General features: G+C 46.4%; 1 pseudogene; it reads left to right on the top strand.

Moving 5' to 3' along the window:
- The first annotated feature begins 10,725 nt into the window (after positions 1 to 10,725).
- Positions 10,726 to 11,695, top strand: LOC123362637 (annotated as a pseudogene).
- Positions 11,696 to 19,246: the final 7,551 nt, after the last annotated feature.

Below are 19,246 nucleotides of genomic sequence, written 5' to 3' on the forward strand. Positions count from 1 at the left end.
TTGCCTGAGTTTTGTAGGTCAAATACTTCAGGAAGCTGGGATGATAAAGCAAGTGTTTCAGTTTGAAAGTGCTAATACACAAAAGCTGCTGCAGGAATTGAGGAGATTTTATTAAAGCTTATTGGTGACAGATGTGAAACTGCATTTTTGAGAATGGGACCGCTGTGTTAAACTACAACATCACCTTTGTGTCAAATTACTTACTGCTTTGCACAGTCGATTTTGGAGGTCAAGAGTCGGTGTCGAGATTTTATCTTGGAGTTTGTGAAACAGATGAAACAGGGATTGCCACCAAACATCATGGTGATTGAATTGCTTGCAAGACTAAATCCTTCATGACCTGGATTAGGCAATCTCTCATTTTTGCCATTGTTTTGTGGAGACCATGGACAGTTGGAGCAGCAGTGGAGAGTTTTGCTTATGGTTCACTGGCCTCATACTCAGGACAGTCACATTGTGCATGTTTGCGTTGAAGTTCTCAAACACACGGATGCCGCAGAGGACAAAGGCTTTAGTGAACCTTGCTTATTTGCTCTGTTGTTGCCACCACTGCCTTTTAGCAATGCTGCACTTGAAAGACTTCTTTTCTCAAACGGACTTGATAAAAACAAAACTTTTAGAAAACATTTTTCATGTTAGGGTGTATATTGTTGACCTCGATTTATGGGCTACTTTAATTACGGTTTGTCAAAAATCTGATCAGAATAGATTTGGATTCTTGGCCCAATTCAGGTTACAGGGTTAGAAAACTCAGAGTTCAATTAGTTGAGTAAACCCTTGGGTTGTGTATGCCAACGAGACTTATACTGAGGACAATACCAGAATTTTAAGATCTTTATTAAAATGAATGAAAAAATAATCAAAGATATAAAGCACAGTGTTACAAAGAAGTAATACAGTTCTATGACCCCTGGTGGTAACATCCCTGTTCTTAAAGACAACTTAAACTAGAATACTCACACCCTTCCCTGAAGATTTGGTAATGGGAGACTGTGTAGCTCTCTACCTTGGGGAAACACCCAGCACCCCTGTAAAGGTTCCTTCCCCACTCTGAATTTTAGGGTACAGATGTGGGGACCTGCATGAACACCTCTAAGCTTAACTACCAGCTTAGATCTGCTTTTGCTGCCACCACTCCCAAACACTAACTCCCTTCCCTAGATTGTCTTGAGAGACTTCTTAACCAAGTCCCTGGTGAACACCGATCCAACCCCTTGGATCTTAACACAAGGAGAATTTAACCGTCCCCCCTCTTTTCCCCCACCAATTCCTGGTGAGTCCAGATCCAATCCCCAGGAAAAATCAATCAGGTTCTTAAAAAGAAGGCTTTTAATTAAAGAAAGAGAGGTAAAAATCATCTCTGTAAAATCAGGATAGAAAATAACTTTACAGGGTAATCAGATTCATAGAGCCCAGAGGAACCCCCTCTAGACTTACGTTCAAAGTTACAACAAACAGAGGTAAATCAACCCCCAAAACAAAGAGCAAATGAGGCCTCACCAGTGCTGAATAGAGGGGAATGATCACATCCCTCGATCTGCTGGAAATGCCCCTACTTATACAACCCAAAATGCCATTAGCCTTCTTGGCAACAAGGGCACACTGTTGACTCATATTCAGCTTTTCGTCCACCGTAACCCCTAGGTCCTTTTCTGCAGAACTGCTGCCCAGCCATTCGGTCCCTAGTCTGTAGCAGTGCATGGGATTCTTCCGTCCTAAGTGCAGGACTCTGCACTTGTCCTTGTTGAACCTCATCATATTTCTTTTGGCCCAATCCTCTAATTTGTCTAGGTCCCTCTGTATCCTATCCCTACCCTCCAGCGTATCAACCACTCCTCCCAGTTTAGTGTCATCTGCAAACTTGCTAAGGGTGCAGTCCACACCATCCTCCAGATCGATAATGAAGATATTGAATAAAACCGGCCCCGGCACCGACCCTTGGGGCACTCCACTTGATACCGGCTGCCAACTAGACATGGAACCATTGATCACTACCCGTTGAGCCCGACCATCTAGCCAGTTTTCTATCCACCTTACCGTCCATTCATCCAGCCCAGACTTCTTTAACTTGCTGGCAAGAATACTGTGGGACACTGTATCAAAAGCTTTGCTAAAGTCCAGAAATAGCACATCCACTGCTTTCCCCTCATCCACAGAGCCGGTTATCTCATCATAGAAGGCAATTAGGTTAGTCAGGCATGACTTGCCCTTGGTGAATCCATGCTGACTGTTCCTGATCACTTTCCCCTCCTTTAAGTGGTTCAGAATTGATTCCTTGAGGACCTGTTCCATGATTTTTCCAGGGTCTGAGGTGAGACTGACTGGCCTGTAGTTCCCCGGATCTTCCTTCTTCCATTTTTTAAAGATGGGCACTACATTAGCTTTTTTCCAGTCATCCGGGACCTCCCCCGATCGCCATGATTTTTCAAAGATAATGGCCAATGGCTCTGCAATCTCATCGGCCAACTCCTTTAGCACCCTCGGATGCAGTGCATCCGGCCCCATGGACTTGTGCTCATCCAGCTTTTCTAAGGGCTTGGCTACACTTACAAATTTGCAGCGCTGCAGCAAGGTGTGAAAACACACCCTCTCCAGCGCTGCAAATTGCGGCGCTGCAAAGCGCCAGTGTGGTCAAAGCCCCAGCGCTGGGAGCGCGGCTCCCAGCGCTGTCCGTTATTCCCCACAGGGAGGTGGAGTACGGACAGCGCTGGGAGAGCTTTCTCCCAGCGCTGGCGCTTTGACTACACTTAGCGCTTCAAAGCGCTGCCGCGGCAGCGCTTTGAAATGCTAAGTGTAGCCACAGCCTAAATAGTCCCGAACTACTTCTTTCTCCACAGAGAGCTGGTCACCTCCTCCCCATACCATGCTGCAGAGTGCAGCTGTCTGGGAGCTGACCTTGTCTGTGAAGACAGAGGCAAAAAAAGCATTGAGTACACTAGCTTTCTCCACATCTTCTGTCACTAGGTTCCCTCCCTCATTCAGCAAGGGGCCCACACTTTCCTTGACTTTCTCCCTGTTGCTAACATACCTAAAGAAACCCTTCTTGTTACTCCTAACATCTCCGGCTAGCTGCAACTCCAAGTGTGATTTGGCCTTCCTAATTTCACTCCTGCATGCCTGAGCAATACTTTTATACTCCTCCCTGGTTATTTGTCCAGTCTTCCACTTCCTGTAAGCTGTTTTTTTGTGTTTAAGACGAGCAAGGATTTCACTGTTAAGCCAAGCTGGTCGCCTGCCATATTTACTTTTCTTCCTACACATCGGGATGGTTTGTTCCTGCAACCTTTGTTCTCTTCCCTTTATAGTTATGACAACCCCCATGTTCATACTTTATGATTGTGTGGTATCCAATGCAAAGTTTGTCATTTTGGGTGTCTTTGGAAGGTTCATGATGCACTGAGCATTGTTGTTATAGTGATGTTATAGGTTGTAATTTCATGTCTATAGTTATGACACTGAAAATGTGTCCACAGGCCCAGGTAAAACTCAACAAGAGCAGAGGGGCAGTTCACACCTCATCAGGACATGAATGGGACAAACCCAGCCCAGCCTCACAGTAGCAAAGGACACTGGCTTAGGCAACAACAAAGGATCTGTTGGACTCTCCAGTGACTCACCCCCTTCCCTTGCTCACTTTGGGACTGAGATGAGGTGATGCTCACCTGACTCTGAAGGGGGGAGGGGCAAAGGCAAGAGGGGAGAAAGAACATGATAAAAGAGAGAGACGTTTGCCAGGCTCTTCCTCTCTCTTCCACCTCCATCTACAGACACCACCATGGCTGAAGAGCAATCAGCCGGCCTGTGGTGAGAAGCATCCAAGTTTGTAAGGGCACTGAAAGTGTTCAGGTCAGCTTAGAATGCATTTTGCTTTTACTTCATTTGACCAAATCCGACTTGGTATGTTTTCACTTATAATAACTTAAAATCTATCTTTGTAGTTAATAATTGTGTTTGTTTATTCTACCTGAAGCAGTGCGTTTGGTTTGAAGCATGTCACAGACTCCCCTTGTACATATCAATTTCTTTGTTAAATTGACAAACTCATATCAATTTGCAGCATCCAGCGGGCATAACTGGACACTGCAAGACGGAGGTTCCTAGGGTTGTGTCTGAGACTGGAGATATTGGCTAGTGTCATTAGGTTGCATAATCCAAGGAGCAGTTTACATGGCAGAGGCTGTGTGTGAACAGCCCAGGAGTGGGTGTTCTCACAGCAGAGCAGGGTCAGTCTGGCTCCCAGAGTCAAGGATTGGCGTGTCCTGGTAGATCACCTGTCCGGATAACACCAGAGGGGAACGTCACAGAGACAGAGAACACACAGGAATCCTGCCACCGAGAGCCTGAGAGACTGTTGCCACCTCCAGAGAAAGTGTCTGACCCACGGTATCACCACAGCACAGCCAGGGCCTGGGCAGGAGGCCTGGGACATATGAGGAACAGACTGCAAACTTTCCTTACACCTCAGAGACGGCTGTTTGTGGTGCTTCCCGGGCCCATAGAGTGGGTTCCTTCTTTCCTTGAATCTTTCCCATTCGTTCCTTGTTTTTCTTTCAGGTGCTGTTTAGTACATTGTATGTGGTTTGAACATCATGCAGTGATCAGCTGGTCAGGGAAGCGTCTGCTATGGAGAGAGCACCCGAAGTCGGGACACCCTAGCCCATGTTCTATGTGATCCCAATGAGACTTGGGGGTCAAACCCAGGGCTGGCCTTTGACTTGGGCAGTCTGGGCCCAGGGTGACCTACTAAAGGGGGTGCGGTTTGATACCTCCCAGATGACGTGACCTGCCAACCGAGAGCCAGCTGGGCTTTTGGAGGCAGGCAACCAGCCAGTCAGGCAAGAGACATGAAGCGCTGGAGAGTGTGGATACAAGCTGCAGCTCGACCAGGCAGGCACTCAGCCAGCTAACTCCTCCCGTGGGAGCAGGGGTGCCCAGGGCTCCACACTCTCTGGGGACAGAGGGCCCCCTGCATGAGAAGCCATGTCTGGACTAGGGCTTAGCTGGAAGAGGCTCCCAATCTGATCTCTGAGATGGGCAGCTGAGCTTGGTGGGGGGTGAAGGGGTACATGTGTCAAGAATAATTCCCCACTCTGCCACTTCGAGTGCAGAAGGTGGGGGCCCACAAGGACTCTAAAAATTAATACTGGCCACTCCAGGCTGCTATTAAACTCCCAAGGTTCCAGTTTTTCTGTGACCTTGGAAGGGTAGATGCTGCCACCACACAAGTGCAAAAAAACTACCTGTTTTAGAGAACCCAGAAAGGTGCTGTCCCTCTTCTCCTCCGAGAGGCCCCGGCCGTCTGCCCTTGCTGAGCTTCTCCCCTCCTCAGCCTCCTTCCCCCATGGTCCCCCTGCCCGCCACTCGCTGAGTCCCTACTCTTCTCTACCCCTTCCCCCATGTCCCTGAAGACCCCCACTGCCTGCCGCTCACCAGTGAAAAACAGCACCACATTTAAAAGTGGGCCCTGGCCCCCAAAGGTCAGTCCTGTGGGTTGGTTTTGTTCAACATCTTTATTAATCATGCAGATGATGGGATGGATTGCACCCTCCACAAGTTCGCAGATGACACTAAGCTGGGGGGAGAGGTAGATACACTGGAGGGTAGCGATAGGGTCCAGAGTGACCTAGACAAATTGGAATCTGATGAGGTTCAACTAGGACAATTGCTGGGTCCTGCACTTAGGAGAGAAGAATCCCATGCACCGCTACAGGCTGGGGACCGATTGGCTAAGCGGCAGTTGTGCAGAAAAGGACCTGGGGATCACAGTGGATGAGAAGCTGGATATGAGTCAGCAGTGTGCCCTTGTTGCCAAGAAGGCAAACGGCATCTTGGGCTGCACTAGTAGGAGCACTGCCAGCAGATCGAGGGAAGTGATTATTCCCCTCTATTTGGCACTAGTGAGGCCACCTCTGGAGTACTGCATCCAGTTTTGGTCCCCCCACTACAGAAGGATATGGATAAATTGGAGAGAGTCCAGCAGAGCGCAAAGAAATTGATCAGGGGGCTGGGGCACATCACTTATGGGGAAAGGCTGAGAGAACTTGGGTTATTTAGTCTGCAGAAGACAAGGGGGGGTGATAACAGCTTCCAACTACCTGAAAGGGGGTTCCAAGAGGATGGAAAGGTCTCATGTTGTAGTAGGGGAGGTCTACGTTGAATATTAGGAAACACTATTTCACTAGGAGGGTGGTGAAGCACTGGAATGGGTTACCTAGGGAGGTGGTGGAATCTCCTTCCTTAGAGGTTTTTAAGGCCCAGCTTGACAAAGCCCTGGCTGAGATGATTTAGTTGGGTTTGGTCCTGCTTTGAGCAGGGGGTTGGACTAGATACCTCCTGAGGTCCCTTCCAACCCTGAGATTCTATGATTCTATGTTCCAGCCCCCTTAGCTGAATTGCTTCAGCATCAACAGGCACAGCAGCAAGAGGAGCCCCACAGCTGGCCCAGGTATAGGAGCCAGACATCAGCCAAAGAGCAGAGGCATGCAAATGCCATAGGCAATTAAGTGGAGCAAAGTGCAAAGGAGAGAAAGTGAACTAAGGACACTAGAATAAGTAAAGTTGTGTCTCAGTCCAACATCTTTCTCATTTACATCTGTATATTACAAGTTATTTTCATGTTTAGAGTTCAGTGAGCAGGCAGATGCAGTTTTCTGCTTTCCTTGCAGACAGTTTCCCAGTAGTTTGAGAGACTGTGTGTCATGAATAGGGGGAAGGGTAACAACCTTTATGTATTCTTGGCAACTGTACTGGATTGTCTTACCTGTAAGGGGTTAAGTAGTTCAAATAATCTAGTTGGAACCTGACCAGAAGGACCAATGAGGAAAGAAGATACTTTAAAATCTGGGCAGGAGGATTTGTTTGTTGCTCTCTGTTTTGTTCCATCTCTGGACAGAGACAGAAGCTCAAGCAGGTTCAACATCTCCTGAAAAGATACCTGGAATAATCCATACAAATTACAGAAATTGTAAGTAGGGCAAGGATATGCATTGTTATCTTTTGTTTTAGCTTGTGAATTTTCCTATGCTATGGAGGTAGTTTTATTCCTGATTTTGTAACTGTGAAGTTGAGCCCAGTAGGGAATCCTCTGTGTTTTAAATATTTTTATTATCTTGTAAAGTTACATCATAGAATCATTAGAGACCTCAGGATGTCATCTAGTCCAACCCCCTGCTTAAAGCAGTACCAATCCCCAAATGGCCCCCTCAGGGATAGAACTCACAACCCTGAGTTTAGCAGGCTAATGCTCAAACCACTGAGCTATTCCCCCCTCAAAACCAGAGATAGAATATCAGGGTTACCTTCCATCCTGATTTTGCAGGTGTGATTCTTTTTTTTTTTCTTCCTAAATACAGTTCTTCTTGTAAGAACCCGATTGATTTCAGTGTCCTGAAGACAAAGGGTCTGGTCTGTGCTCACATTCCTAAGACAATTGGTTGGCAGTTTATTTTCAAGCTCCCCCCCAGGAAAGGAGGGAAGGGGTTGGGGTGCTATTTTGGGTAATAGAGATTCCAAGTGACCCTTCCCTGAATTTTGATGTGAATCACTTGGTGGTGGTGGCAATACGGTCCAAGGACAAGGAAAGGAATTTGTTCTTTGGGGAAGTTTTAACCTAAGTTGGTAGAATATAAGCTTAGGGGGTCTTTCATGTTGGTCCCCACATCTGCACCCCAGGGTTCAGAGTGTGTGTGTGTGGTGGGGGAGGGGAGCTACCCTGACTTGGTGCTAGAAGTGGGATCATTTTGAACCAGAAGCATAGATCTCAGGATTTTTCCTTTTGGCTTCTTGAAAACCAGGGAGGTTTTTTTGTTTGTTTGTTTTTGTTTTTTTAAAGGACACTTTTTTTTAAGCTGAGAGCAGCTGGAGGTTTTTTGTTCTTTGCCTGAGGGCAGAGTAATTAAGCTACAGGAAGGGAATACACAAGCAGTTCTTTCCCCACTAGCTCTCGGGCTAGGCTACAGTAAGGGCAGGAAGGTTAGAAAAAATGACTGGAAGTGAGGTCCAGAAGAAGAAGGAATTAGCCAGATTGGAGGCTGAAGAGAAAAAGAAGGAACATGAAAGACAAATGGAATTAAAGCACTTGGAGTTGGAAGCGGAGGAGAAAAGTGAGGTGAAGCTCATGGAGGCGGGAATGGACACCAAGCGCTTGGAGACGGACGAACAGCTGAAGTGCTTAGAGCTGGGAAGGGCTAAGCTGGGTCCCACAGGTAACCCTAATAGTCCTTCTTCTCCAGATCCCGCTCTCCATTCCAAGAAATTCCCCACATAAAACGGAGGCGATGATACAGAGGCCTTCTTAGAAAATTTCGAAAGAGCCTGCCTTGGGTACAACACCCCTATAGACCAGTATATGGTGGAGCTGAGACCGCAGCTCAGTGGACCCTTAGCAGAGGTGGCAGCTGAAATGCCTAAACAACACATGAACAACTATGAACAAGGCATTTTCCCAACACGCCTACCACATTGGAAAGAATTGGGATGCCTGGATATCAGGAGCAAGTGTTAAATCTCTGGGAGATCTGTCTCTCCTAATGCAAATGGAGCAGTTCTTAGAGGGTGTTCCTGAGGAAATAGAAAGGTACATCCTAGATGGGAAGCCAAAACCTGTAATTGAGTCAGGGGAGATCGGAACCAAATGGTTGCAGGTGGCGGAAAAGAAAGCTAGTAGCAGTTGGAGCTGATATCAGAAGGGGCAACCCGAAACAACACCCTACCACTGGGGGCAGCACAATGTCCCACCTACACCCCAAGGAAAACCCCAGTCACCTTATCTTAGGCACATGTGATGCAAGCGTGGAGGGGGGACTGTAGCCTGAACAAAAGATCCAGATGTAGCAGTTGTTTGTTTTCTTTACCACTGTGTTCTCACCCCAGCAGGGCACAGCTACCTAAAATACCACCATACTCAAATGGCCCCAGAGCAACAGATCAGGGAAACTCCATGGCTGTTCCCTCCTAAAATGTGGGATACCATGTGAGATGGACTCCAGGACATTTTGGCCCTGGGAGAGGTGAAGGAATCACACCGTGAGTGGAGAAGCCCCATGGTATTAGTTCTAATGCAGGATAACACAACCAGATTCTGCACTGATTTCTGAAAGATCAACACACTACTGACATTTTTATGCTTACCCCATGCAGAGAGTAGATGAACTACACGAACAGTTGGGAGCTGCCAGATATAGACCCACTTTAGACCTCACAAGAGATACTGGCAAGTACCTTTGATGCCAGAATCCTGGCAGAAGAAAGCCTTTTCCACGCCCTTCGGCCTGCATCAATTCAGGATCACATCATTTGGCCTCCACGGGGTGTCAGTGAATTTCAGAGGCTAATGGACTGGATATTTCAACTGCATGGGCAGGATGCAGCGCTATGCTGCTATGATCACTTGAAAATGGGTTTTGCTCCCGTATCTTGTGGCAGCATTCCCACACGTAAATATCAAGACCCTTGTGCCATTCATGCCCATTCTGCTGAGCACAAAGTCATCATAATGTCTGTTTCCATGGGACAATTTTGTCTCCTTTCCAACATAGGAATTGCATCGTGGATCAGACCTATGGTCCATCTAGTACAGTGTCTTCCCTCTGACAGTGACAGCTACAGGTGCTGCAGAAGAAGGTGCAAGAAACCCAGCAGTAGGTGGATGGCGGGGGGAATGACCTAGCCATCATGAAGGTGTCACCCTTATGCCTAACAGCTAGAGATGGGCTTGTTCCCTAAAACAAGTGGGTGCATAGGCTTTCCAAAATATTTATTTAGCTGTTAACTATTGTAATTTGATAGTCTTACTATCCATGTAAATCTCCAAACCTTTGCAGATTCTTGCTTAGCTCATGACTCCACTAACCTCCTGTGGCAATGAGTTCTTCGAGCTACTTCGGCATTGAGTGAAGAAAGCTTTTTTTTTTGTTAAATCAGTTTTTAATTTGCCATGTTTCAGTTTATTTGAATATCAGCTTGATCTTGTTTTATGAGACAGGGAGAACACATTCTCCATCTACGCTCTATCAGTATTTTATAGATTTTTCTCATATCACCTCTTATTCATCTCCTTTCTAAGGTAACAGTACCAGTTTTTTTCAACCTGTCTCCTTGTGAGAGTTCCCCCAGGCCCTTGATCATTCTCACTGCCCTTCCCTGAACCCCTCTAGTTCTGCAATACCCTGGTTGAGAAGGGTACTAGGACTACACAGAGGAGTCTAGAAGAGGTGAAGTATTGACTGACTGATCTCATGCCACTGTATTTTCTCTATGATTCCCCACCCCACTCCTCCTGGATCCCAATGTTTTCTCAGTTTCTGTCCGTGCTCGCACTGTGAGCAGGGGTTTCCTGGAGCTGTGTACCATGATGCCCAGGTCCCCGTCCTGAGTTCATATAGTTAAATTAGAACCTTGTTAGGTGTTTGAGAAGTTCAAGCTTTTCTTTCCAATGAGAATACACATTGAAATTATTGAAGTAAAGTTTATCTACCATCATGCTGCCCATTCACCTGGCTTGGTTAGTTCCCTCTGAGAACTTCTCTGGACTTGACTGTGACCTCAATAATCTGGTGTCATCTGTAAACGTTGCTACCTCACTGCTCATCCCCTTTCTAGATTGTTAATAAATATAAAATATTTACCGTACTAATTGTTATAAAGTGTGTAATTCCCCTATCTGTGCTTCTCTCCCTTCACAGGCACCTTGAGCTTTCTGAGCCTGATTGACGCATCGGCCATCTCATGGCTGTTTTCAATCTCACCCCTTCCGACCCTTCAACATTCATCCTAATGGGCATCCCTGGCCTGGAAGCGTCTCGCGTCTGGATTTCCATCCCCTTCTCCATGTTCTATATTTTCAGCCTGTTGGGAAATTTCATGGTTCTGTTTGTTGTAGGCAAAGAGCAGACCCTGCACAAGCTGATGTACCTGCTACTCTGCATGCTGGCGCTCACAGACATTGTAATATCTACCTCCACTGTGCTGAAGTCACTGTGTATATTTTGATTCAATATGAAAGGCATTACTGTGGCTGGCTGCCTCACCCAGATGTTCTTCCTTTATGCAGGTTCTATGATGCACTCAGCCGTCCTCGTGGCAATGGCCTTCGATCGCTACGTTGCCATATGTAACCCTTTGAGATACACCACCATCCTCACCAATGCACGAATAGCTAAGCTAGGGCTAGTGGGTTTGATAAGAGCTGTTCTCTTCATTCTGCCTCTGCCCCTGCTTCTGAGCAGGCTGCCTTTCTGTGCCAACCGCATTATCCCCCACACGTACTGTGACCATATGGCTGTGGTGAAGATGTCCTGTGGGGACATCAGTCAACAGGACGTACGGCTTGGTGATGGCATTTGTAGTCACCTGGTTAGACATGACACTCATTGCCCTGTCCTATGGTCTGATCATCAGGGCCGTCCTCAGAATCTCCTCCAAGAAAGCCAACCAGAAAGCCCTCAACACCTGCACAGCCCACATCTGTGTGATGATGATGTCTTATCCTCCCTTCCTCTTCTCCATTCTGACACAGAGGTTCAGTCAGGGCATCGCTCCACAGGTTCACATCATCTTGGCCAACCTCTTCTTCCTCATTCCCCCCATGCTCAACCCTGTCATTTATGGGGCCAAAAACAAAGAGCTTTGTGACAAAGTCGTCAAATACATCTAAAGAATGTGATCACCAGGGGCCATTGACTTTAATCCTATCTGACAAGAGGGGGAAAGGACATCTCCTCATTAATCAAGGGTGCTCTGTCCCACTTTGGCTGACCTCAGCGTTGTGGAAATTCACAGTCAGAAAATTCCACACATCTAACATCTCATCACTCCATCACCAAGCACTGCTCTCTCCATTGCTGAGATCCCTCTCTCTGACCATCACCTGATCTCTTTCAGTGTCAGCCATCAGCCCCCATCTCCGCACATCCAGTCACTCGGCCTTTCCATTACTTCCAGACCACCAGAAGAAACTGCAAGTTTCTGATGCAAGGTGGCTTTCTATTAGACCCTGTATGAACAGGGTTCTTGATCAGTTTGACTAATTGAAGCCACGCTTTCTGATAGAAAAATCTGGTGAATTGTGTTCACTGGATCACTGTACATATGATAAAGAAGATCAGGATTGTAGTTGCTTTCTTTGTCTTTGACTATGTCCAATCCTTCAGGAAGCCTGGAGGATAAACCAAATCTTTCAGTTGGAAAGTGCTAATAGAGGAAAATTGCTGCAGGAATTGAGTACATTCTACTAAAGCTTGTTGGTGAGAGTTGTGAAACTGTTGTGTTTTTGAACGCTGGACTGTGTTACCCTGGATTTCAGGGTTGTGTATCCTAGAATGTGATCAAGCCAATTGCAACCATATAATGTGTACTCAGCCACTAGGAAAAAATAGTTACCTACCTTTTGTAACTGTTGTTCTTCGAGATATGCTGCTCACGGCCAATCCAAAAAGGTGTGAGCGCGTCACCTGGACAATCATCAGAAGGTTTTCCCCAGCAGTATCCACGGGGTTGGCTGTGGAGTCCCCTGGAATGGTACCTTCATGGCAGTGTATATATGTCCCTGCTGACCTGCTGCCTCTCCAGTTCCTTCTTGACATACTCTGACAGAGGGGAGGCAGGTGGATCTTGGAATGGACCTGAGCCACACATCTCAAAGAACAACAGTTGTGAAAGATAGGAAACCATTTTTTTCTTCATGTGCTTGCTCATGTCAATTCCAAGTAGATGACGTGAAAGCAGTCCCCCAGAGAAGGCACAGGAGTTCACCAAGTTGCAGACTGAAAGACTGGTCTACCAAACATGGCATCTCTAGCCTGCTGTGTGATGGTGTAGTGTGACATATAGGTGTGAATGAATGACCATGTTGCTGCCTTGCAGATGTCCTGAATGGGGACCTGCGCGAGGAATGCTGCAGATGAAGCTTGTGCTCTCATGCAGTGCGGCATCAGTGCTGGGGCTGGTATCTTAGTCAGATCATAACACGTCCTGATGCAGGCCGTGATCCGAGAAGAAATTCATTGGGATGAGACTGGAAGTCCTTTCATCCTTTCAGCAATGGTGACGAAGAGTTGTGTCGACTTTATAAATGGCTTTGTCCACTCAAAGTAAAAAGGCAGTGCACCTCTAACATCCAGGGAATGGAGCATGCGCTCCCTGCCGTTAGCATATGGCTTTGGGAAGAACACTGGTAGAAAGTATCAGAGGGGTAGCCGTGTTAGTCTGGATCTGTAAAAGCAGCAAAGAATCCTGTGGCACCTTATAGACTAACAGACGTTTTGCAGCATGAGCTTTCGTGGGTGAATACCCACTTCTTGCATCCGAAGAAGTGGGTATTCACCCACGAAAGCTCATGCTGCAAAACGTCTGTTAGTCTATAAGGTGCCACAGGATTCTTTGCTGCTTTTACTGGTAGAAAGATGTCCTGATTTGCACGAAATTGCAAAACTACTTGAGGGAGAAAGATCAGGTGTGGCCGCAACTGCATCTTGTCCTTAGAAAACACTGTATGAGGGGGCTCAGACATTCAAACTTTGAGCTCAGACACTCTTCAGGCTGAGGTTATTGCCATAAGAAAAGCCACTTCCCAAGAGAGGTAACGCAGAGAGCAGGTTGCTAGAGGCTCGAAGGGGGATCCCAGAAGCCTTGAGAGGACCAGTTTAAAAGTTCCATGGAGGGATTGGTTGCAACACCCAGGGGTACAGCCTGTCTTGCCCCTTAAGGAAACATCCAAGCAGGGGGTTAGCAAATACTGACCTCCCTGCTGCACCTGGGTGGAAAGCAGAAATAGCAGCCAGGTGCACCTTGACTGGTGATACTCCCAGCCCCTGTTGCTTTAAGTAGAATCAATAGTCCGGTATAAAGGAGATTGAAGATTGCAGTGGAGGGGTGCCCTTCTGCAAGGACCAAATAGAGAACCTTTTCCACTTAGCCAGAAAAGTGGCACAAGTGGAGGACTTTCTACTGCCAAGAAGAACCTCCGTAACCGAATCAAAGCACTGGAGCCCTAAGGAGTTTAGCCATGGAGTTCCCACGCTGTGAAGTGGAGAGATGGCAGGTTGGGTTGCTGGAGGCAGCCATGGTCCTGTGTGATGAGTTCCGGAATCATGGGAAAGGACAAGGGTGAAGAATCATAGACTTCAAGGTCAGAAGGGACCATTATTATCGTCTAGTCTGACCTCCTGCACAACGCAGGCCACAGAATCTCACCCACCCATTCCTGTATCAAACCTATGTCTGACCCATTGAAGTCCTCAGATCATGGTTTAAAGACTTCAAGCTGCAGAGAATCTTCCAGCAAGTGACCCGTGCCCCACGCTGCAGAGGAAGGTGAAAAACCCCCAGGGCCTCTGCCAATCTGCCCTGGAGGAAAATTCCTTCCCGACCGCAAATATGGCGATCAGCTAAACCCTGAGCATGTAGGCAAGATCCAGTCCCTCCTCCAGCTCCTCCCACGCTGGGGAGTTCACCAGGACCAGACTCAACAGGCGTCCCTGAAAGGCCTAAGATGGTGCCGGTTTAGGCGGGCGTAAGGTTGAGTGTCTCGATGCGGGATGCACCCCGCTGGTGCCCGCACGCTTTGCTGCCTTGGAAGGGGAGCACCCACTGTCTGCCCTCTTCTTTTTGTATAGTGCCACAGGCTGCAAGCAGTGCCTCACACTGGAGCTAGTTCTCAGTACCGGGGTCCTGAGATGAGTCCTTCCCACCGCCGTGGCCTCCCGCGCCTCGGCCTACGCACCGAAGTGCCCGACGCTGGGTCCAACGCCGCCTGTGGGCAAAAGGCTGACTCCATTAGGAGGAGTTTCAGCTGAAAATCGCCTTTTCTTTCTCTGGGCTTAAGGGCCCTGCAAATTTTACAGCTGTTGGACTGGTGGCCTTCTCCCAGGCACTTGAGACAAGAGTATACGTGGGTCTCCCCTGGGCCTGGGGGAAAGCAGAACCCACATGGTTTGAAGCCCTACAGATAGATAAGTACTTACCTATCTGCACTTATCTATCTGGAAATAAATGAACAATTTCTAGGTTTTGTTGACTGCTCTGAGCAAGGGGATGCTGGCGCCATCTATCACAACATGATGCAGTTCAACAAGCATCGGGGAATGCAAACTTTCTGGTCGGTGCATAGTGTTATGATGGGGCTGCAGACATGGGAGGTCATGTAAGTGCAGAATAGCAAAAAATGCTGCAAGATCACCCCACTGCTATATATATATATACATTGCATAAATCCTAAATTGAATTTGGTTTTAGTTGAGGCCTGCAAAGTGAACTGGACAACAACAGGATTTTTTTGCACTCTAGAGGGCTTGATTAGAGGGCCAGAAGACACTTAAACTAGACATTTCCAGTTTCACTCTAAGTGGCCCAAGATGGGGTTGCAGATGGAAAAACGCATCTGCTCTAAAACACTCCATGAAAAAACCTCTCAGCAGTTTGTTGGGACTGTCAGAGCCGCCCTACCGAAGATTTATTGAAGCATTCAGTTGGTTGAAGAATGGGCAGAAAATAGATTTGTGTGTGTGCTTGATTTTTTTATCACATTCTTAGTAGCACACAAAGCTCTGCAGACACAAGACAACGCTTTCTCGTGCCTGCAGTGTACGACAGGGAACTGTCAAAGCATTAGAGAGCATGCGAACTCTCTAGGAGGAAGCCTAAAAGTTCTTTGAGCTGCATAATGCCCGTTACCCCTTGCACAGAGGAAGAGAACGCTCACAACCAACCTGTGGAAAAAAATCAGCCTTCCTTGGCACAGCTCGTACAAGCACACTCGGACAACGAGAGTATCAGTCAGCTAAAAATTAGAGTGCTAAAAACAATGGGGCAGACAGCTGTATTTTCCTGTGTTGGACGCACTGTTAGGTGAATGTAATCACAGGTTTTCATCCCAGTCAATGGAAATAGCTAAAAGTGCAGGTGCAGGGCTAATATTGTTACCCAGGGTTCTTTCAATCCAAAGCTCTTGGTAACTTTACTCTGTGCAAGGAGGTGTCAGGAAATAAATCAGGGGAGACACGGCCGTCCAACCAATAGATGGCTGCACAAACAGGGCCACACAAGAGTGCTTTCACTTAAAGCTAAACTTTACTTAGTCTCAAGCACTTACACACGTCCGCAACAAGTTAGTAAAACACCCCCAACCCTTGATAATTACCAAAGCTGAGTGTGGCTTTCGAGTGATACAGTGACAGCCTGTCTGCCGCTGGGGAACACAAGATGCATCCAGAGGGAGAGGCCAGTCCCAAAATGAGTCCCACCTGTCTCAAGCTTTTTCCCCTTATTTATACATTAGTAATTAAAGAAACCTTGCTAAGTAAGCAGTTTCAAGCAAGAGGTTCTTTCTGATTATTGATTAACCAGGTGTGGGTTTTTCCGGAACTTGCAGCCTTGAGACCTCAATAGACATTCCCGGGGCATATCCTACTCTTTTAAAACGCATGTATCAGCAACTTCAACACAATTCTTATCAGGAAGGACGCGGGGTCCAACTGCCCTTTCTGTGGCACCCAAAACCCCCTCCCCTCCTGCCTTGGTCAAGTTGAGACTTGCTTTTAACAGCTTGCTGACGAGGCTGTCTTTAACAATAAGCCATAGTGGTTTCAGGCACTTTACTGGTTTGCCAAAGTCTTCCCGTACAGTTTCCCCTCCTTAAAGGCCACCTGTTACACAAGGGGGCCTTTACACAATCACTGTCACACCTTGTCTGGATGCACCTGAGTTGAGATCCAACGACAGCTCAAGGCTCTCAGCTGAGACCGAGCAAATTATCTTCTTGTTGGCATCCCATACTTAGCACACCAGCACAGCAATTGACAAGTGATCGCCTTAGCCTCCTTTGCCATTTAAGGGAGGGGCAACAAGTTCGATATGTTCTCTTCCCGGGGGTCTGAATGCCAGTGGCAGTAACCACTGACTCATCTGTTGGGAGACTTGAAATTGCCAGATTTTGTGCCAGGTCCAGCATGTCATTAGGCTGGTAACAAAAACCACTACTATTTGGCACCCCAAGATTGCTATGATGGGGTGTAGGGCTAAATTCAGGATGCCTGTGCCAGTGGGGGATCATCCCAACAACACTTCCCACCGGTAGTGCGACAGATCTTTGGCCAATTCTTGCAAATACCCATTTAATTTCATTGGCATTCTGATGCACGGTAACCAGGACTCTGCGCCCTTCCTGTTTTGCAGTAGATAACTGCTTCTGTAAATCATGGTGTACAAGCAATGTTTGTAAAGCAGTTAGATCCATTCCAAGGGGCACAGGTTTTACAATAGAATACAACGTATTAGACACTTAACTGACTATATTTAAATTCGGGTACATGAGATTCAAAGTCAAATTGCTATAATATGACAGAAACATTTATAACATAACTTCATTTGTTTGCCAATACATCTATGTTAATAGCATCCAGCACTCCAGCTTCTAATCCAGTTCCACCCAAAGCAGTTCAATACATTTCTTGGGAGCCTTTTCTTTAGGCTACCCACCCCTCCTGGCTACCAGGGAAAATCCAATAATCTTCAGTAGTTCACAAGATAGTATTAGGGCAGCTGTACCTTCACTGGGTCTTTCTTTCCTTACATCCAATGTCATACAACACCCAGGAGCATTCAGCTGGGCTTGCATGCTGGAAGTTGACTAAGAAGTAACAATTGGCAAGTCTTATTCTTTTAGTAACCAATGTTTTTACATACCCTTTTCCCCTTGGTAATTTCCCTTTGTACTTTAACACTTTTTATGTCCATCCTTTTATTCCTACCAATAGATACATCTTGTGTCTCATGCATATTTTGCTTTTAAATGTGCCTTTACCACCTAAGGATGTTTCCCTGTTGACAGACTGGTGTTTCTGTAAATACAGTTAAACTGCGTGTTCATCCTGTTCTGCCTAATGCAGTATTTTCTTGTTTTGTAACACAATACACAACAATGCTAGCAACAAGACAAACAACACAAGAAAAAACATAAAACACAAAACACAATCTTCGTCATGACAGTAGAGCTATGGTATTCTGGGTTGCTCTTCAGCTGGTACCAGCTTTTCCTGATTTTCTGAAAGACAAAAAACATGTTTCTACCCCTTTTGGGGTGGCAGATTATTGCCTAAAATATCCATTTCTTTTTACAAATATCCCTACTGATTACAGACAAAACAGAGGAATTATCCCCATACTTTCTTGTGTTTGTTCTATAGACAGGCCAGGTTTCAATGGCTCCTACCTTTTAAGGGTTATGGGGAAATTATCTCACTGTTTAGTTATGAAACTTATGAGGTGTTGTACCTCAGTTTTCCTTCTTATACAGCAGACCAAGTTTGTAATGTTTTTCCTGCTGTGCTAAGCTTTAAGTTTATTCACAGGTAATAGCTGAGAAGCATCATTACCATAGCATAGCATCAAAACCTTAAAGGTTTTTTTCCAAAAATCATACACACTATACATTGTTACAGGGGTACTTATTAACATTACATTTATCCCAATGTTTAATATTAATATCAAATCTATTAAAAGCTTCAGATGTCAGCACTGCATACACACACAAAAAGAATATTTTTCCTACTTAGGGTTAACCTGTCCCTCTCATTTTTAGGTTTGACTCCTTTTTCCACCTTCCTCTATCAGTAAGGTGATTTGCATTTTCACAGACGCTTTCTGGCTTGCTTTTGGAGCCAAAGCCATCAGCAGCTCAGAGACCCTGTCTTAAGAAGGACACAATCAACTTCCACCGAATTTTGCTTTCTCCTGCTTCCAAAACACACAGTGATCTGAAAAAGAAAACACAACCTATTGTGGCTCCGTTTAGAGCCCTAAAAGGATTTTAGTTAAGTAGCAGTCTTTGTTTGCATTTCTTTTACCCCTTCTACAATATACACTGCACATGTCCTGGGAAACATGCACATTCCTTTCCTAGTTTAACTTCTATAACACTATATTAGCCATATCAATTTATACATAAGGTGTAACTGTTTCTTTTGTGATCACACAGCGTTTTAATCAAAGTGACAGTCTGATTACTCAGAGCCACCTTAAGGCTCAGTGTTTGTAATGTTGCTTCTCTTTTGTGCACCTCACCCCTGCACTGATGGACTGCCCAGTGAATATGCAAGTGCCCTTTCAATCAATTTGACGCTTGCTCACACATGGGTGGGGGGACTTGGCGAGTGGTGGGGTCTCGGGGGTGGAGGGACGTGGTGGGCAGTGGACGGAAAGCGGTGGGCGACCGGGACTGAAGGAAAGGAGAGAGGGACTTGGCTAGCCAAGG

Source organism: Mauremys mutica, chromosome 1, assembly GCF_020497125.1.
Source record: "Mauremys mutica isolate MM-2020 ecotype Southern chromosome 1, ASM2049712v1, whole genome shotgun sequence".
NCBI classification, from domain to species: Eukaryota; Metazoa; Chordata; order Testudines; family Geoemydidae; genus Mauremys; species Mauremys mutica.